The sequence below is a fragment of the Oncorhynchus clarkii genome, chromosome 31 (assembly GCF_045791955.1).
Source record: "Oncorhynchus clarkii lewisi isolate Uvic-CL-2024 chromosome 31, UVic_Ocla_1.0, whole genome shotgun sequence".
In the NCBI taxonomy this organism is placed as follows: domain Eukaryota; kingdom Metazoa; phylum Chordata; class Actinopteri; order Salmoniformes; family Salmonidae; genus Oncorhynchus; species Oncorhynchus clarkii.
Genome location: NC_092177.1, coordinates 41,774,113 through 41,792,768, shown reverse-complemented (window position 1 = coordinate 41,792,768; position 18,656 = coordinate 41,774,113).

Genomic DNA, 18,656 nt, shown 5'->3' with positions numbered 1-18,656 from the left:
TACTGTTGTGAAGAAGTTTAAAGCCGGATTTGGATACAACAAGATTTCCCAAGCTTTAAACATCCCAAGGAGCACTGTGCAAGCGATAATATTGAAATGGAAGGAGTATCAGACCACTGCAAATCTACCAAGACCTGGCCGTCCCTCTAAACTTTCAGCTCATACAAGGAGAAGACTGATCAGAGATGCAGCCAAGAGGCCCATGATCACTCTGGATGAACTGCAGAGATCTACAGCTGAGGTGGGAGACTCTGTCCATAGGACAACAATCAGTCGTATATTGCACAAATCTGGCCTTTATGGAAGAGTGGCAAGAAGAAAGCCATTTCTTAAAGATATCCATAAAAAGTGTCGTTTAAAGTTTGCCACAAGCCACCTGGGAGACACACCAAACATGTGGAAGAAGGTGCTCTGGTCAGATGAAACCAAAATTGAACTTTTTGGCAACAGTGCAAAACGTTATGTTTGGCGTAAAAGCAACACAGCTGAACACACCATCCCCACTGTCAAACATGGTGGTGGCAGCATCATGGTTTGGGCCTGCTTTTCTTCAGCAGGGACAGGGAAGATGGTTAAAATTGATGGGAAGATGGATGGAGCCAAATACAGGACCATTCTGGAAGAAAACCTGATGGAGTCTGCAAAAGACCTGAGACTGGGACGGAGATTTGTCTTCCAACAAGACAATGATCCAAAACATAAAGCAAAATCTACAATGGAATGGTTCAAAAATAAACATATCCAGGTGTTAGAATGGCCAAGTCAAAGTCCAGACCTGAATCCAATCGAGAATCTGTGGAAAGAACTGAAAACTGCTGTTCACAAATGCTCTCCATCCAACCTCACTGAGCTCGAGCTGTTTTGCAAGGAGGAATGGGAAAACATTTCAGTCTCTCGATGTGCAAAACTGATAGAGACATACCCCAAGCGACTTACAGCTGTAATCGCAGCAAAAGGTGGCGCTACAAAGTATTAACTTAAGGGGGCTGAATAATTTTGCACGCCCAATTTTTCAGTTTTTGATTTGTTAAAAAAGTTTGAAATATCCAATAAATGTCGTTCCACTTCATGATTGTGTCCCACTTGTTGTTGATTCTTCACAAAAAAATACAGTTTTATATCTTTATGTTTGAAGCCTGAAATGTGGCAAAAGGTCGCAAAGTTCAAGGGGGCCGAATACTTTCGCAAGGCACTGTATGTGCCCACTGTTCCCCATTGTCCTTGTCGGTTATTGTTACCATGTCCGTTGATGTTGTGAGGACCTGTGCTATTGTATCGGCTTCCATGCTACATGTTATCGTGCACTTGCTTTACGGGCCTCGACCCGTGTATTATTTATAGGTTTACACCTCGCGCTTTTGTTTGGGTGGAGAAAATAAGAACCCTCTATTACTTATTCCTGCGCTTGTCTCCTATCATTATACAGTGTGACAATTTGATTCCCACGGGGGACCAGTACAAAAAAAATGATGCATTCACTGCTGTATGTTGCTCTGAAAAAAAGCATCTGCTAAATTACTAAAAATGTAAAATAGAAATGTCAATTGTGAAGTATTTTTCTGTCTGTAATGTCTTTTCCATTAAGTATCGGACCCCAGGAAGACTACCTGTCGGCTAATGGGGATCCTAATAAAAAACTCTCCCTGGCCGTCTTCAAATCACTGAGGCAGAAGTTCCATTAGGCAGACAGACCGTCTGGCGGACGGACAAACAGTGACCCTTTCAAGAGCAGGTCAGATAGAGATTAAGGTGAGAGAGGAAAGAGGGAGAAAATATTTTTTGGGGACATGTATAACCATCTAGCAGGACTGAAGTGCGAGCACTTTTATCTGTCAAACTTGTGAGGTCTTTGGTCAAAGTGCTGAGTGTCAGTGGAATGAAGGAAGGGTTGGTGAGTTATAAAATACTTGATAGTTAGAATGTACCTTGCTTGTTTTATCTGTATGGGGGGGGGTCTACTAAGCTAACATGGAATTGTTTTAAGATGGTTATACCATGGATAATTTAGCTCTTTGATATTTTTGGGGGCCTTTACTACTATAACTCATATAATCGCATTGAATAAAACATTCATAAATGGGGAAAAAAATGTATCATAAGCAATAAGGTTTTGAAGTGTTTTCCCTATATCCTATTTAATCCCTTTTTTTATGACACAAACCTACCTCCATACATCTATAAATTGTTTAATAACTAGTACCGGTTACCTTCAGACGACTACGTGACACTTGTGTGTCATTGTGGAAAACGGAGAACACCGTCGTGTTTGAGAGAATCTCCTCTTTCCAAAGTTATTGTTGACGATCTTAAGGATTTAATTCAAACACAGAAATAGACAATAAATAAATGAGGCACACCTTCAGAAGTGTATTCACAGAACCAGATAGATGTACACTGAGTGTACAAAACATTAGGAACATCTTCCTAATATTGAGTTTCACCCCCTTTTGCCCTCAGAACAGCCTTCAGTTATCGGGGCATGGACTCTGCAAGGTGTCAAAAGCGTTCCACAGGGATGCTGGCCATTGTTGACTCCAATATTTCCCGTATTTGTGTCAAGTTGGCTGGATGTCCTTTGGGTGGTGGACCATTCTTGATACACAGGAAACTGAGTGTGAAAAAGCCAGCGGTGTTGCAGTTCTTGACACACTCAAACCGGTGCGCCTGGCACCTACTACCATACCCCGTTCGAAGACACTTAAATATTTTGTCTTGCGCATTCACTCTCTGAATTGCACACATACACAGTCCTTTTCTCAATTGTCTCAAGGCTAAAAAAAATCATTCTTTAACCTTCTCGCCTTTATCTACACTGATTGAAGTGGATTTAACAGGTCACATGAATAAGGGATCATAGCTTTCACCTGGATTCACCTGGTCAGTCTATGTCATGGAAAGAGCAGGTGTTCATAATATTTTGTACACTCACTGGAGTAGGGAATGTCAGTTTGATAGAATCAGAGATCTGTATATAATGACGAGATGCTCATGTCTCCACTCTAACAATGGTAGTCATTGTCCCAAAGGCGGGAAGGCCAAGCTTAAGTCCAAAATAAGCCCATAGAAACGCATTGGGCTTATTTTGGAGAGATTTGATCCAGAGTTAAACCTCTCGCTTCGCCTCTCCTTCTCTGATAAAATACATTATTTGAATGTGCAACATTCATGACATCTCACCTTCAGCCAATTCAGATCAGCGCCAGGTGCAGCAAATCAACAGCGATTACTAAGATTTAATTAAACTTAGTGTGCAGACTGATATTGTCTTCTGCACCTTTTACAAAGAAACAGATCAAAACGTTCTGATTTCATTATCTTTTCAGTTTACCCTACCAATGTAATGTTCAAGGTCTCATATGAGAAGTAACAAAGAGTGGGTAGACAAAGAGATACAGTACCGAGTTGTGCAGCGATCTAAGGCACATTGCAGTGCTAGAGGCGTTACTACAGACCCGGGTTCGATACCGGGCTGTATCACAACCGGCCGTGATCGGGAGTCCCATAGGGAGGCGCACAATTGGCCCAACCTGTTCTTAGTCTAGTTAAATAAAGGTTAAATAAATACAAAGTACCAAAAACCATGCTGCAAGTAAGTATATGATGTATATTTTGCATAGATTGTTGCTGGAATAGGGTAGTCACCAAAATAGAATTGTTTGGTTGTTAATTATTTTTTTTTAACCTTTATTTATACACGTATGTCAATTAAGAACAAATTCTTATTTACAATGACGACCTGTCACAGAGCAAGCACATCAAGTATAACACACAAATGGGTTACACAATATCATACTAACAACAGTCAAAAATACACATTGTGAACATATCACGGCTCAGGAGAAGACCCAGATGCAGGCAGTTCGAAGTAACAAAAGGTTATTACAAAAAAAAGAAGGCAGGCAAACATCAGGTCAGTAATCCAGAGCAGAGTCCGAAAGGTACAGCAGGCAGGCTCAGGTTCAGGACAGGCAGAGGTCAGTGTCACAAGGTACAGAACGGCAGGGTCAGGGTCAGGGTAGGCAGAATGGTCAAAACCGTGAAAACTAGAAAACAGGGACTAGAGAAAAAAACGGGTACGTCTATGGTCACAACGCAACAAGCTGTTCCACAAGGAGCGATAGGAGTGGATAAAGGTGCTTGTGCATTGATAAGCACACTAAAGATGGCATTAACGATAAGTTATAAGATAAAGTCGGCACTTTGAAAAGCCTATTTCACACCATAGCCTGATGAATTTGCAAGATCGCTTTTCTTTCATTTAAATTTTGGCACAAATTAAAATTTGGCATTGACTATCCGATCGATTGATGCTTCAGCATTGTCTCAATGAAGAGTTTGGCGTTCAACTAGCAAAGTGCAACATGCACACACAGTTACAAGTCTGCTAGAGTTAGCTACAGGCGGACGAGCACTATCCACCGTCATAGTACTGATGAAGCCTGACCTGAAATGTGGAACTAACTGAAGCTGGCTAGCTTTACAAAAGCCTGAGTAGATCTAGCTTACTTCGTAGTATACCACTCTGATGACAGATACAGCGAGACACACTGACAAACACACTAACCACCATACCTTTGTAACGCTCTCTGTTAGTCTAATGGCTGGGATGCCAGTGAGATGTTCAACTAGGAGACATACAGAGTCAACTCCACCTATGGCTTCCTCTCCATGTACACTTGTGTATCTTCCCCTCAGCTCCTCAATGTCTCAATGGCTCCTCAATCTCTTTTTAGGTTTAGTAATGCATTATTTGCCTCAACAAGCAACACATTTCCAACCAGAATACCTGTTTTTATACTGGTATACCTTAACGGCTCTGCATGGTCAATCCACATCTGCAGTGGCCGTACAGCATTTACTGAGATGCGGCCTCGGCAGAAGTCAGAGCAAACATACTTTTTTGTGCTTTGCAGAGCAGAGCTGTTGTGAAGGAAGTTGTCAAGGAAGTGAATTTGTGTTTATACAGGACCTACTGCCCCCACCTACTGTCAACCAATCATGTCAATGCAGAGCTATACGAAGTCCTCCACGTTGTTACAACATGTGTGAGGTGCACTGCGATGTGGTACAGAACTCGATTCGGCCTCCACAAGTCTCCAGAGGCTCTGCAATTGCGTCACACCCTCCGTAAGGAGCCTCCGGATCGTAAATCTGGAGCAATTATAAATGGGCTTTTACTGATAAGACCATGTCAATTTTCTCTCCTTCCCATCTATCCCTCTTACCCCCCCCCCCCCCCCCCCCCCCCCCCCCACCAGTGTTCCTACCTCGGATGAATGAGACAGAAGGCAACCCCCCAGTACCACCACCTCGTCTCACTGAAGAATGATCAAGGCAAGACTGAGGTGTACAAGTACAGTGCTATGAATGAGTAGTGCTGAGGGCAGGTGGGCCACGAGAGGAATCCCAGTCGTACACTAATACATGATCACATACAAATGTGTAACAGAGTTGGGAACGTGCTGTAAGCTCACTCCACAGCTAGCTTGAAATGTTGCATATGGAGGCATCCAATTGGTGCCTTTTGGGTAGCACAAACCATTGGTACGTCGTAAAGGAGGACTGTGATTCTCTGCTCGGTGTGTTTGCGAGTAGAAGATCTCTGGTTCAAGCCCAGTGTGGGACAGGGACAGTGACGATATACTGTTTTTGCATTAGCACTACACACCTGATTCAAATCATCAACACTTGATGATAAGTTGATTATTTGAGTCGGCTGTGTAGTGCTAAAAATGACCACATTCCTCACCTCGCCTCTCACTAGCTACCGTATGTGCAGTGCATTCAGAAAGTAGTCACACCCCTTGACTTTTTCCACATTCAATGTTGTCTTGGTAAGCAACTCCAGTGTATATTTGGCCTCATGTTTTCGGTTATTGTCTTGCTGAAAGGTACATTTATTTCTGTTGGAAAGCAGACTGAACCAGATTTTTCTCTAGGATTTTGCATGTGCTTAGCGCTATTATGTTTATTTTCATCCCACAAAAAAACGTCCTAGTCCTTGCTGATGACAGGCATACCCATAACATGATGCAGCTACCACCATGCTTGAAAATGTGAAGAGTAGTACTGCTTTGTATTCAGGAAAAAAAAATGCATATCCTTGCCATTTGTTTTGCAGCATTACTTTAATGTCTTGATACATGTTCATTCATATTTTTCTTCTGTACAAGCTTTTTTATTTCACTTTGTCATGCCGGTTAGTTTTGTGGAGTGACTAGAATTTGCCCACAACTTCAAAATGTTGTCTGTGATGGCAACATAGTGGCATAAGAGGGCTATAATCATACAGTCTACAAAGACCTTAAGTAGTTGGAGTCATTCAGTACTCACCATCTCATTATGATGCATCATCAATTCCGAATTACTAATTGGTTGTTAATTGTTTGTAGAAAGTGTTAGTGTTATGTCTCCTCTGTCTCTCGTTTGTGTGTGTGTGTGTGCTGTTGATCTATCCTCAGTTTTGACCTATCACAACCATTAAAATCACCAATTTGCCTAATGGTGAAATCCCTGAGCGGCTTCCTTCCTCGCCAGCAACTGAGTTAGGAAGGACGCCTGTATCTTTGTCGTTACTGGGTGTATTGATACACCATCCAAAGCGTAATTGATAACTTCACCATGCTCAAAGGGATGTTCGGTATCTGCTTCTTTTTTTTAGGAAGGGAAAAACTCACTTTAACATGCCCTGGCCAATCAAAACGAGACTATTGCCATGTCTATAATATACCTGATTTAGCTGCTATTTATAAACTGTTCATATAAATTACACTTTAAATTACACACAAAAGTAGTCGGCTTTAGGATAAATTCAGCTACTATTTATTGTTGAATTCTGCAGATTTTGTCTGGCTAATAGCAAACACAAATAGGCTGCAATATTCACAGTAAATTAAATCAAATAAAATTAAAACCAACTTGAGAGACTCCCCTGGTCTCCTGAAGTCCTCCTTGCTGATTCTCTCTCTGTCTCTTTTTCTCTTTCTTTCTCTCAGAAAAAAAGTATCTCTGTGTCTGTACTTCTCTCTTTTGTTTACTACATAGAGGCCTGTAGTTGCCTTGCATTTTCGTGTGCAAATCTTTTCAAATGTTTTCACTACAGCCTGTAGGTCCAGTTTGCAGGCCCGACTCTTTTCTATATTGAGTATTGACATTTCAGACAGTCATTATGCATTATATGTCCATTGCGCTGCACATAATTTAAACTTAGTTTTGAATGATGCATGCCAAGATATAACAGAGATAAGGGACTGTTGATATTGCAACCACAAAACTCAAATGCCGGTTCACCAGTATGAGCGAAATCATAAACCTCTTGTTTTGTTCAAGCCCTCAAGAACTGTTGTCTCCTAAAGATGATAATCTGTTCGCATCTGCCAAATTATTTGCTGTCTAGTATCCAGGCGACCTGTTGCCAGAGCTTCCTACACAGTTCATCTCTTTCCATAACATGTTGAGGCCAGTAACTAAGGAAAATGAGAGACTCAAGTAACAATGTTACACACGGCTGTATTTGAAGCATCACTTCCTTCTGTCCAGTTTAACTGATGTTGCTACAACTGTACTCTATATCATCGACTGTATGTATCATCAAGCAGTTTTTACAATCCCTGTAACATTTGATTTGATTTGATTTGATTTGATTTGTCACTTCTGCAGAGAGATCATTTTCTGAACTAGAACTCCGAACAAACTATCTAAGAGTAAGCTCCACTCATTGCACTGGCGCCGTCGTAACCTTGAGCATGGCATTTGTTCAGTGATATCCCCTTACTTTCACTCAGTACATTTTTTTTACTTTTTCAAGGCCTGAGGCACTTTTTCAGTCACATTCCTGAAGCCCAAGAAACAAACACAGAGCTCCCTACTACATATGGAAATTAAAAAAGATTTATGAAGGGCTTTTGGTAAAAACAATTACATCGATGACAGGCGAATTGGCCCCCAGAGCTCGTGGCCACCCCACCTTGCGGGGGCTGCAGGGGTGTCAGGTACGCCATTGGTCCCAGCAACACAATATTAGTTGTAAAAGGCTGACTCCCTGAATACTTACTGATCTGCCCCACATTGCTCCACTATGCGACCCATGCTCTTCGGCAGTGGTGATGCATGAGCAAGCATCCATAATGCAGAACCAAGAATAGGGAAAGAGGGGTGGATGGATGGAGGGAGGGAGCTTGGTAATTGAGTGCCCGTTTGAGAGTGGATCCTGAAAAAAATATGTTTTAATGAAAAGGCTTTCTGAAGATCAGGTTCACTCCGAAGTACATAAAAGCCCTTCCCAAAGTTTTACTTTGTTTTTGCTTCTTAGCTGAAGTAGTCCCAGCGGAGAATGTGCAAAAACATGCACACCCGCATGTACGCAAGCAAACACACACTCCAAATTACCGGGGTAAAAGCCTTGACGACAAGAGCACTCACACACACTCTCTCTCTCTCTGAAAACACACATGCATACACACTTACACACACATTCATGAAAAAATAAAGCGGGCATTCTATTCAGGCCTGCTATCATTTTGGAGCCATAGCGTCTTAACCCCAGATTCATTAATAATGCCTCAGTTTAAACAGAACAGGACTTAGTTTGCACTGAAAGGTTCAAAGTGTGCAAGCAAGTAAACAAACATGCGCGCAAAGTATGCTTTTATCTCTCCCTGTTTCTCTTCTCCCTAGCAGCAAGGACTGACCTGCAGTGGCATAGCCAGCAGAGATAAAGAGGAAGAGATGCAGACAGTCGACTTCAGTCAAAAGAGGCTTTCATAGCCCTGCTATGTAAATAGACTACAAGGTCTGGCTATCAAAGGATAGAGAGACTGGATAAGCTCATAGAAAGATGAGTGAGATTACGATAGTTTAAGCCTAATAGAAAGAAATACCACAACAACAACAAAAACGTTTGTTTCATTAAGATATTGATGCAATGTGATTGACATCACATTAAAAAAGGTATTACCAAAAAGAGCCCCTCATTTCTGAATGTCTTTTGTTAGATTCACTTTCTTCCAGTGACTTGTTTGGCATCGAGTGTTTCTTTAGTCGTAGAACGCGAGTGTACCCAGAATAATAAGGTCACATACTGCAGGACTTCAATAAAATAACGCGATCCCAGCAAACAATTCTAGGGAGAGAGAGAGAGAGAACGTTTTTGTAATGTTACCCGTAATGTTTCCCTAGTGTTTGAGTGTCCAGTTTTCCGTTAGTTATTGTAACATTCTATCTATGTTAGCAAAAACCTTCAAATAACCTTTTATTGTATGTTTTGGTGTTAAAGTGGGACACAAACAAGTGGGACACAATCATGAAGTGGAACGACATTTATTGGATATTTCAAACTTTTTTAACAAATCAAAAACTGAAAAATTGGGCGTGCAAAATTATTCAGCCCCTTTACTTTCAGTGCAGCAAACTCTCTCCAGAAGTTCAGTGAGGATCTCTGAATGATCCAATGTTGACCTAAATGACTAATGATGATAAATACAATCCACCTGTGTGTAATCAAGTCTCCGTATAAATGCACCTGCACTGTGATAGTCTCAGAGGTCCGTTAAAAGCGCAGAGAGCATCATGAAGAACAAGGAACACACCAGGCAGGTCCGAGATACTGTTGTGAAGAAGTTTAAAGCCGGATTTGGATACAACAAGATTTCCCAAGATTTAAACATCCCAAGGAGCACTGTGCAAGCGATAATATTGAAATGGAAGGAGTATCAGACCACTGCAAATCTACCAAGACCTGGCCGTCCCTCTAAACTTTCAGCTCATACATGGAGAAGACTGATCAGAGATGCAGCCAAGAGGCCCATGATCACTCTGGATGAACTGCAGAGATCTACAGCTGAGGTGGGAGACTCTGTCCATAGGACAACAATCAGTCGTATATTACACAAATCTGGCCTTTATGGAAGAGTGGCAAGAAGAAAGCCATTTCTTAAAGATATCCATAAAAAGTGTCGTTTAAAGTTTGCCACAAGCCACCTGGGAGACACACCAAACATGTGGAAGAAGGTGCTCTGGTCAGATGAAACCAAAATTGAACTTTTTGGCAACAGTGCAAAGTTCAAGGGGGCCGAATACTTTCGCAAGGCACTGTATACAACATTAATGTTATAGTCACATTTTATGGGACACTCCAAGAACATTTATGTGTGCAGTTATCTGAGGGTTATGACAATATTCCATTAACGTTCTACCAAAATACACAGAACATGGTTGCCATGTTCTCAGAATATACCGTATTAATGTTCTAGACACATTTCATGGGAACGTTGAAAGAACATTTCAGTGTATCAGTTGTCAGGACGTCGCCTGATGGTCCCAAAGAAACATTTTTGTCAAAAAATGTTTCATTACACATCACACACACCCTTTTACTGTTATCAAGGCCCTGATTGGTGAACCACTGATCCATTCACAGCTCTTTTTGTACTGTTTGCAAGGTTCGGGATACTCACAAACACAGTGCTTTTAACATAGTGTTTTCAACTTATACATTTGACTCACTTTAACATACATGGTTACATTGTGCATGTTCATTTTTATACAGTAAGTATTATTCAATATGTCCTCACCTGGGATATGAACTCACAAGCTCTTGGTTCACGGCATTGAGATCCTGCAATGCCATCATGTCTGTGTCAGTTATAAGTTCATTTGACTATTCTCTCATCTTTGATTTACTTATTTCTGTGTAGTTCTTTAATGTTGAATGGGGCATATTAACCTGTTTTATTGATACTCCTGAATCACTAAGATCAATACAAGGTTTTCTTGAGTGTACTTTTAACAGAGCCGAGACAAAGTGCTTTCGGAAAGAATTCAGACCACTTCACTTTTTTCAAATGTTACGTTAACAGCCCTATTCTTAAATGGATTAAATTGCTTTTTTTCCCCCTTCATCAATCTACACACAATACCCCATATTGACAAAACAAAAATAGGTTTTTAGAAATGTTTGCAAATCGATAAAAAATTAAAATTGACACATCACATTTACGTAAGTATTCAGACCCTTTCCACAGTACTTTGTTGAAGTACATTTAGCAGCGGTTACAGCCTCGAGTCTTCTTGGGTATGACGCTACAAGCTTGGCCCACCTGTATTTGGAAGTTTCTCCCATTCTCCTCTGTAGATCCTCTCAAGCTCTGGCAGGTTAGATGGGGAGCTTCGCTGAACAGCTATTTTCCGGTCTCTCCAGAGATGTTAAATCGGGTTCAAGTCCAGGCTCTCTAGGACATTCAGAGACTTGTCTCAATGCCACTCCTGCGTTGTCTTGGTTGTGTGGTTAGGGTCGTTGGCCTGTTGGAAGGCGAACCTTCACCCCAGTCTGAGTTCTTGAGCACTCTGGAGCAGGTTTTCATCAAGGATCTCTCTGTACTTTGCTCCTTTCATATTTCCCTTGACCCTGACTAGTCTCCCAGTCCCTGCCGCTGAAAAACGTCCACACAGCATGATGCTGCCAACACCATGCTTCACAGTAGGAATGGTGGCAGGTTTCCACCAGACATGAGGCTTGGCATTCAGGCCAAAAGGTTCAATCTTGGTTTCATCAGACCAGAGAATCGTGTTTCTCATGCTCTGAGAGTCTTTAGGTGCCTTTTGACTAACTCCAAGTGTGCTGTCATGTGCCTTTTACTGAGGAGTGGCTTTAGGCCTGATTGGTGGAGTGCTGCAGAGATGTTTGTCCATCTGGGAGGTTATCCCATCTCCACAGAGGAACTCTGGAGCTCTGTCAGAGTGACCATCGGGTTCTTGGTCAACTCCCTGACCAAGGCCCTTCTCACCCGATTTTTCAGTTTGGCCGTTGGTGGTTCCAAACTTTTTCCATTTAAGAATGATGTACGCCACTGTGTTCTTGGGGACCTTCAATGCTGCAGACATTTTTTGGTACCCTTTCCTAGATCTGTGCCTGTCTACGAACAATTCCTTCGACCCCATGGCTTGGTTTTTGCTCTGACATGCACTGTCAAGTATAGGACGTTATATAGACAGGTATGTGCCTTTCCAAATCATGTCCAATCAATTGAATTTATCACAGGTGGACTCCAATCAAGTTGAAGAAACATCAAGGATGATCAATGGAAACAGGATGCACCGGAGCTCAATTTTTGAGTCTCATGGCAAAGGGTCTGAATACTTATGTAAGTAGGGTATTTCTGTTTTTTCATTTTTAAATTTACAAAAAAAAATTAAAACCTGTTTTCACTTTGTCATTATGGGGTATTGTGTGTAGATTGATGAGGAAAATGTGAAAAAACTAAAGTGGTCTGAATACTTTCCGAATGCACTGTATACTTCAAAGTGCGTTTACCCTATTGCTTACACCTATCAAGTTGTTTCAGATCTACACAAGTGCCTAAGGAAGAGGGGTTAGGGTTTCTTCTGGACAGGGCCTAACTATACAAGCCCAATAAACACATCCCCTAGAGGTATCCCTTATTGGGTCAGTGGTTAGGGTATTTGTCATTTTTGCTGGTGACCTGGGTTTGAGACCCGCTACAGGAGTCACCCTACTCTAACCTTCTTAGCAACCATTGCTGACAGGTGTATAAAATCAGGCACACAGCCACACTATCTCCATAGACAAACATTGCCATCCGTATTATACCTCTTGTGTCTGAGCCGTTGAATCGCAATTCAACGGCTCAGACACAAGAGGTATGTGGCAGGGTCTACAGTCAATCACGGATTACAAAAAGAAAACCAGCCCAGTCACGGACCAGGATGCCTTGCTCCCAGGCAGACTAAATAACTTTTTTGCCCGCTTCGAGGACAATACAGTGCCACTGACGCGGCCCGCAACCAAAACATGCAGACTCTTCTTCACTGCAGCCGAGGTGAGTAAAACATTTAAACGTGTTAACCCTCGCAAGGCTGCAGGCCCAGACGGCATCCCCAGCCGTGCCCTCAGAGCATGCGCAGACCAGCTGGCTGGTGTGTTTACGGACATATTCAATCAATCCTTATCCTTATCCCAGTCTGCTGTTCCCACATGCTTCAAGAGGGCCACCATTGTTCCTGTTCCCAAGAAAGCTAAGGTAACTGAGCTAAACGACTACCGCCCCGTAGCACTCACTTCCGTCATCATGAAGTGCTTTGAGAGACTAGTCAAGGACCATATCACCTCCACCCTACCTGACACACTAGACCCACTCCAATTTGCTTACCGCCCAAATAGGTCCACAGACGATGCAATCTCAACCACACTGCACACTGCCCTAACCCATCTGGACAAGAGCTCAGCATTTAACAACATAGTACCCTCCAAACTCGTCATCAAGCTGGAGACCCTGGGTCTCGACCCCGCCCTGTGCAACTGGGTACTGGACTTCCTGACGGGCCGCCCCCAGGTGGTGAGGGTAGGTAACAACATCTCCACCCCGCTGATCCTCAACACTGGGGCCCCACAAGGGTGCGTTCTGAGCCCTCTCCTGTACTCCCTGTTCACCCACGACTGCGTGGCCACGCCTCCAACTCAATCATCAAGTTTGTGGACGACACAACAGTGGTAGGCTTGATTACCAACAACGACGAGACGGCCTACAGGGAGGAGGTGAGGGCCCTCGGAGTGTGGTGTCAGGAAAATAACCTCACACTCAACGTCAACAAAACTAAGGAGATGATTGTGGACTTCAGGAAACAGCAGAGGGAACACCCCCCTATCCACATCGATGGAACAGTAGTGGAGAGGGTAGCAAGTTTTAAGTTCCTCGGCGTACACATCACAGACAAACTGAATTGGTCCACCCACACAGACAGCATCGTGAAGAAGGCGCAGCAGCGCCTCTTCAACCTCAGGAGGCTGAAGAAATTCGGCTTGTCACCAAAAGCACTCACAAAGTTCTACAGATGCACAATCGAGAGCATCCTGTCGGGCTGTATCATCGCCTGGTACGGCAACTGCTCCGCCCACAACCATAAGGCTCTCCAGAGGGTAGTGAGGTCTGCACAACGCATCACCGGGGGCAAACTACCTGCCCTCCAGGACACCTACACCACCCGATGTCACAGGAAGGCCATAAAGATCATCAAGGACAACAACCACCCGAGCCACTGCCTGTTCACCCCGCTATCATCCAGAAGGCGAGGTCAGTACAGGTGCAGCAAAGCTGGGACCGAGAGACTGAAAAACAGCTTCTATCTCAAGGCCATCAGACTGTTAACACCACTAACATTGAGTGGCTGCTGCCAACACACTGACTCAACTCCAGCCACTTTAATAATGGGAATTGATGTCAAATATATCACTTGCCACTTTAAACAATGCTACTTTGTTTACATACCCTACACCTTTATCTCATATGTATACGTATATACTGTACTCAATATCATCTACTGCATCTTTATGTAATACATGTATCACTAGCCACTTTAAACTATGCCACTTTGTTTACATACTCATCTCATATGTATATACTGTACTCGATACCATCTACTGCATCTTGCCTATGCCGCTCTGTACCATCACTCATTCATATATCTTTATGTACATATTCTTTATCCCTTTACGCTTGTGTGTATAAGGTAGTAGTTTTGGAATTGTTAGCTAGATTACTCATTGGTTATTACTGCATTGTCGGAACTAGAAGCACAAGCATTTTCGCTACACTCGCATTAACATCTGCTAACCATGTATATATGGTTAAATAAAATTTGATTTGATTTATCTCCCAAGAGAATTCTCGTTGGTTATTGTCACAGCAGTGTATATCCCCCCTAAAGCCGATACCACAACGGCCCTCAAGGAACTCCACTGGACTCTATGCAAACTGGAAACCATATATCCGGAGACTGCATTTATTGTAGCTAGGGATTTTGACAAAACAAATTTGAGAACAAGGCTGCCTAAATTCTATCAGCATATTGATTGTAGTACCCGGGCTGGCAAAACACTGGATCACTGATACAGACAAGGCCCTCCCCCTTACTCCGTTCGGCAAATCTGACCATGACTCCTTTTTGCTTATCTCCTCCTATAGGCAGAAACTCAAACAGGATGTACCCGTGACAAGGACCATTCAACGCTGGTCTGACCAATCGGAATCCACGCTTCAAGATTGTTTTGATCATGCGGACTGGGACATGAATTTATAAGGAAGTGCATAGGAGATGTACCAACTGTGACTATTAAAACCTACACTAACTAGAAACTGTGGATAGATGGCGGCATTCACGCAAAACTGAAAGCGCGAACCCTGACCTCATCAAACACCTTTGGGAAGAATTGGAATGCCGACTGCGACCCAGGCGTTCCCAACATCAGTGCCTCACCTCACTAATGCTCTTGTGGCTGAATGGAAGCAAGTCCCTGCAGAAATATTCCAACATCTAGTGGAAAGCCTTCCCAGAAGAGTAGAGGCTGTTATAGCAGAAAAGAGGGGAACAACTCCATATTAATACCCATGATTTTGGAATCAACGAGCAGTTGTCTACATACTTTTGGTCGTGTAGTGTATGTTAATGTAATTCTTACCGTTTTGAATTGCATTTATCAGATATTTCGATTGTTTTTTGGGAAATTACTAGAGAAAACGTGGAAATGTTATTTATACACCTTTGTTTATTATCATAATGTGTATGGATTTCTCCTCTTTCACTCATTTATGGAACTTTGGCTACCAGCTTTGTGCCTTTGTGCCAAAAGTTGAATAATACTCACTGTATAAATTAACATGCACAATGTACTGTAAAACACTATGTTAAAAGCACTGTCCCTAACCCTGTCAACAGACAAAGAGCTATGATTGAATCAGTGGTTCGCCAATCAGGGCCTTGATTGGCTTGACAACAGTAACAAGACGTGATGTGTAATACATTTTTCTTTGGACACAAATGTTCTTGCAATGTTATCATGAAACGTGTCTAGAACATTAATATCTTATTTTCTGTGTATGTTTGGTTGGACATTGATCGAATATTCTCCTAACCCTCAGAAAACTGGACACTGGAATATTCTTGCAACGTTCCAATGAAACGTGTCTAGAACATTTATATTTAATATTCTGAGAACATGGTAACCATGTTCTAAATTGACATTAAGGGAGTGGTCTCTTGGAACCAGTCCTTGCACATCACTGGAACATTCCTGTGAAAATGACCTAAGGAGACTCTTAAGGGAACGTTCTCTAAAGTTGTTGGAAAGTTTGTTGTTAGCTGGGCTGCCAGCAATGATCTCCGTGACACAACATCCTGTCGTCTCCACGTCTGTACCTTCATCCTTCTGTGTTCCCTGCACATGTGCCAGCTTACCATGGCACACTGCCCACACGTGCCCGATCACCTGTCTGCATGCCCAGATTGCTCACATGCCCATGCACATGTTATTGGTTCAAGGTGGAATCGTTCTACATGGAACCCAAAAGAGTTCTACCTGGAACCAAAAAGGGTTATCCTATGGGGACAACCAAGGGGAAAACCAACAACCTTTAGGAACCCTTGTTTATAAGAGTGTAGGTTCATCACGGCAACAGTCTCCATCACGGCATGGCGTAATGTGTGTAGCCATTTTCTCTTTTTTTGTCCTTCTATGCAGGGACTGGCAGAAGGTGACTGTTGATATTAGGGGTAGCTTTTCCACGCTGGGGTGGCTTCCTCATTCGTATTTCATGTACAGCCTTGGCACATTCGTCACATTTCATAAACTTCCTTATTATTCACTGGCGGTGAGAGTAATGCAGCTCTGCCACTCGCAGTCGAGAGCAAGAGAGAGGGAGAGATCTTTCGCTCTCGTTAACCCTCTTACCAAACACTGGCTTTGACCTCCGCTCGCAGGTACCGATTCACCGGAAGAGCAAATTAGAGCATACGTTAATTTGAAGACCACAAATCCAGGGACACCAAAAATATCATAACATTTCGGAACGGTGCTATAACATTACACATTTGCTTCCGCCATAAATGTACGCAGGCTGCATCCTTTACTCGACTTAGGACCATGACTGTGGCCCTGAAGACTGTAAATTACTCTTTATTTGTTATGGGGGGTTGAATCAAGAGCACAAACAGGGGCCAGTTACGACCTTAACCAGATGGAACATCCAAACCCTTATTGACTACTCTGTCACCCATCGGTAATGAAGCATGATTTGACATTCCATTAATGGGGCCCTAGAGGATGGGGGAGCTGATGTGGAGGTGAACGACGGGGACGGCTGTTGGCTGGATTTATGGATAGGGAGAGCTGCTCACCTCACCGCTGTCCGCGCTGCTTCACAGGTCAGCTGCTCTCATCGGAGCCCATTAATACGCCGGTCCACCTTGTGGCATACTTTACGCTCCAGTGGGCGCACTGCCGCCGCTGCCCATCGGGACGACTTCGCAGGCAGGCACTCTTCTTTGGAACAGCCACGGAAGTAAAGGTAGAGGAGGAGGACTGGAAACAGCACATAGAACAAACTCAAAAGGAAAATGCGGGCTGCACAGGAAAGTAAAAATGTCCCTTTTTATCTGACGTTGGTTGTTTTCACATTTCCTAGAACTCAAATACCTCTAAAGAGAGAAAGGAGCCCCATACTATTCCGACCTTCACCGCAGCCCGACATACACAATGAAATGGTTTTGTAAGGGGGTCAAAGGTTATTGACGCAGACTTTACACAGCTCCACTCAGAGTACAACACAAAAAAAAACAGTCAGTCCTGTTTCTCCCTCTCTGCCCCAAATTCACCATAGCCTGAATCACACTTCAGGGACAACCAATGGACATCATTACATAAATGTGTTTTATAGCCACACAGATGCTGGAGGCAGGTTGTGTTTTTTTATGCTTTCTGGCCCTTAAAACATGGCCACCTGCTCAGTGTATAAACCCCCACTGCCCGCCTGCCTTTATGGGCACACTCAGCGACCAACGAAAATATACAAGGGCGGTGCAGACAGAAGTCGACAGATCCAAAATGGCTGCCTGGCTGCATTTGCACTGATCCTGGGTCACATTCATCTGGCTTCTAACAGCTTCTTGGCTCCAGGGCGACTAAGAAGCACCAGGGGACCGGGCCTTGCTTGTTTCAGGGCCCAGCTGATGGATCTCTTTCTCTGTTCCTGCAACTGCTCCTATACCCCTCACTTCCTCCCATAATGGGGCCTGTCACTTCTAGATATCTCTGTTTGCCTAACCTACTAGGGATGCACACACCACACAGTGATTACTTCACTCCCCACGGGAGATACAATGCTGTGGAATGTATGTGTATGTGAATAGGAAGGAGGAGTTACTGAATTTGGGAGCCCACCACCGCATGCCCTCTCCAGCACCTACTCTTCTGGTGAGTGGGACCTGCGAGTGGAGCAGAGAGGCGGAAGTCACAGCCAGGGTTTGGTAAGAGGGTTAACGAGAGCGAAATATCTCCCCCTCTCTCTTGCTCTCAACTGCAAGTGGCAGAGCTGCATTACTCTCACCGCCAGTGAATAATAAGGAAGTTTATGAAATGTGACGAATGTGCCAAGGCTGTACAGGAAATACGAATGAGGAAGCCGCCCCAGCGTGGAAAAGCTACCCCTAATATCAACAGTCATCTTGTGCCAGTCCCTGCATAGAAGGACAGAGAAAATGGCTGCACACATTATGCCATGCTGTGATGGAGACTGTTAAAAATGGTTAGAAGTCATGATATTTTGATGACGGTAGAAACGAATGAAAACATACATATTAATCAACTT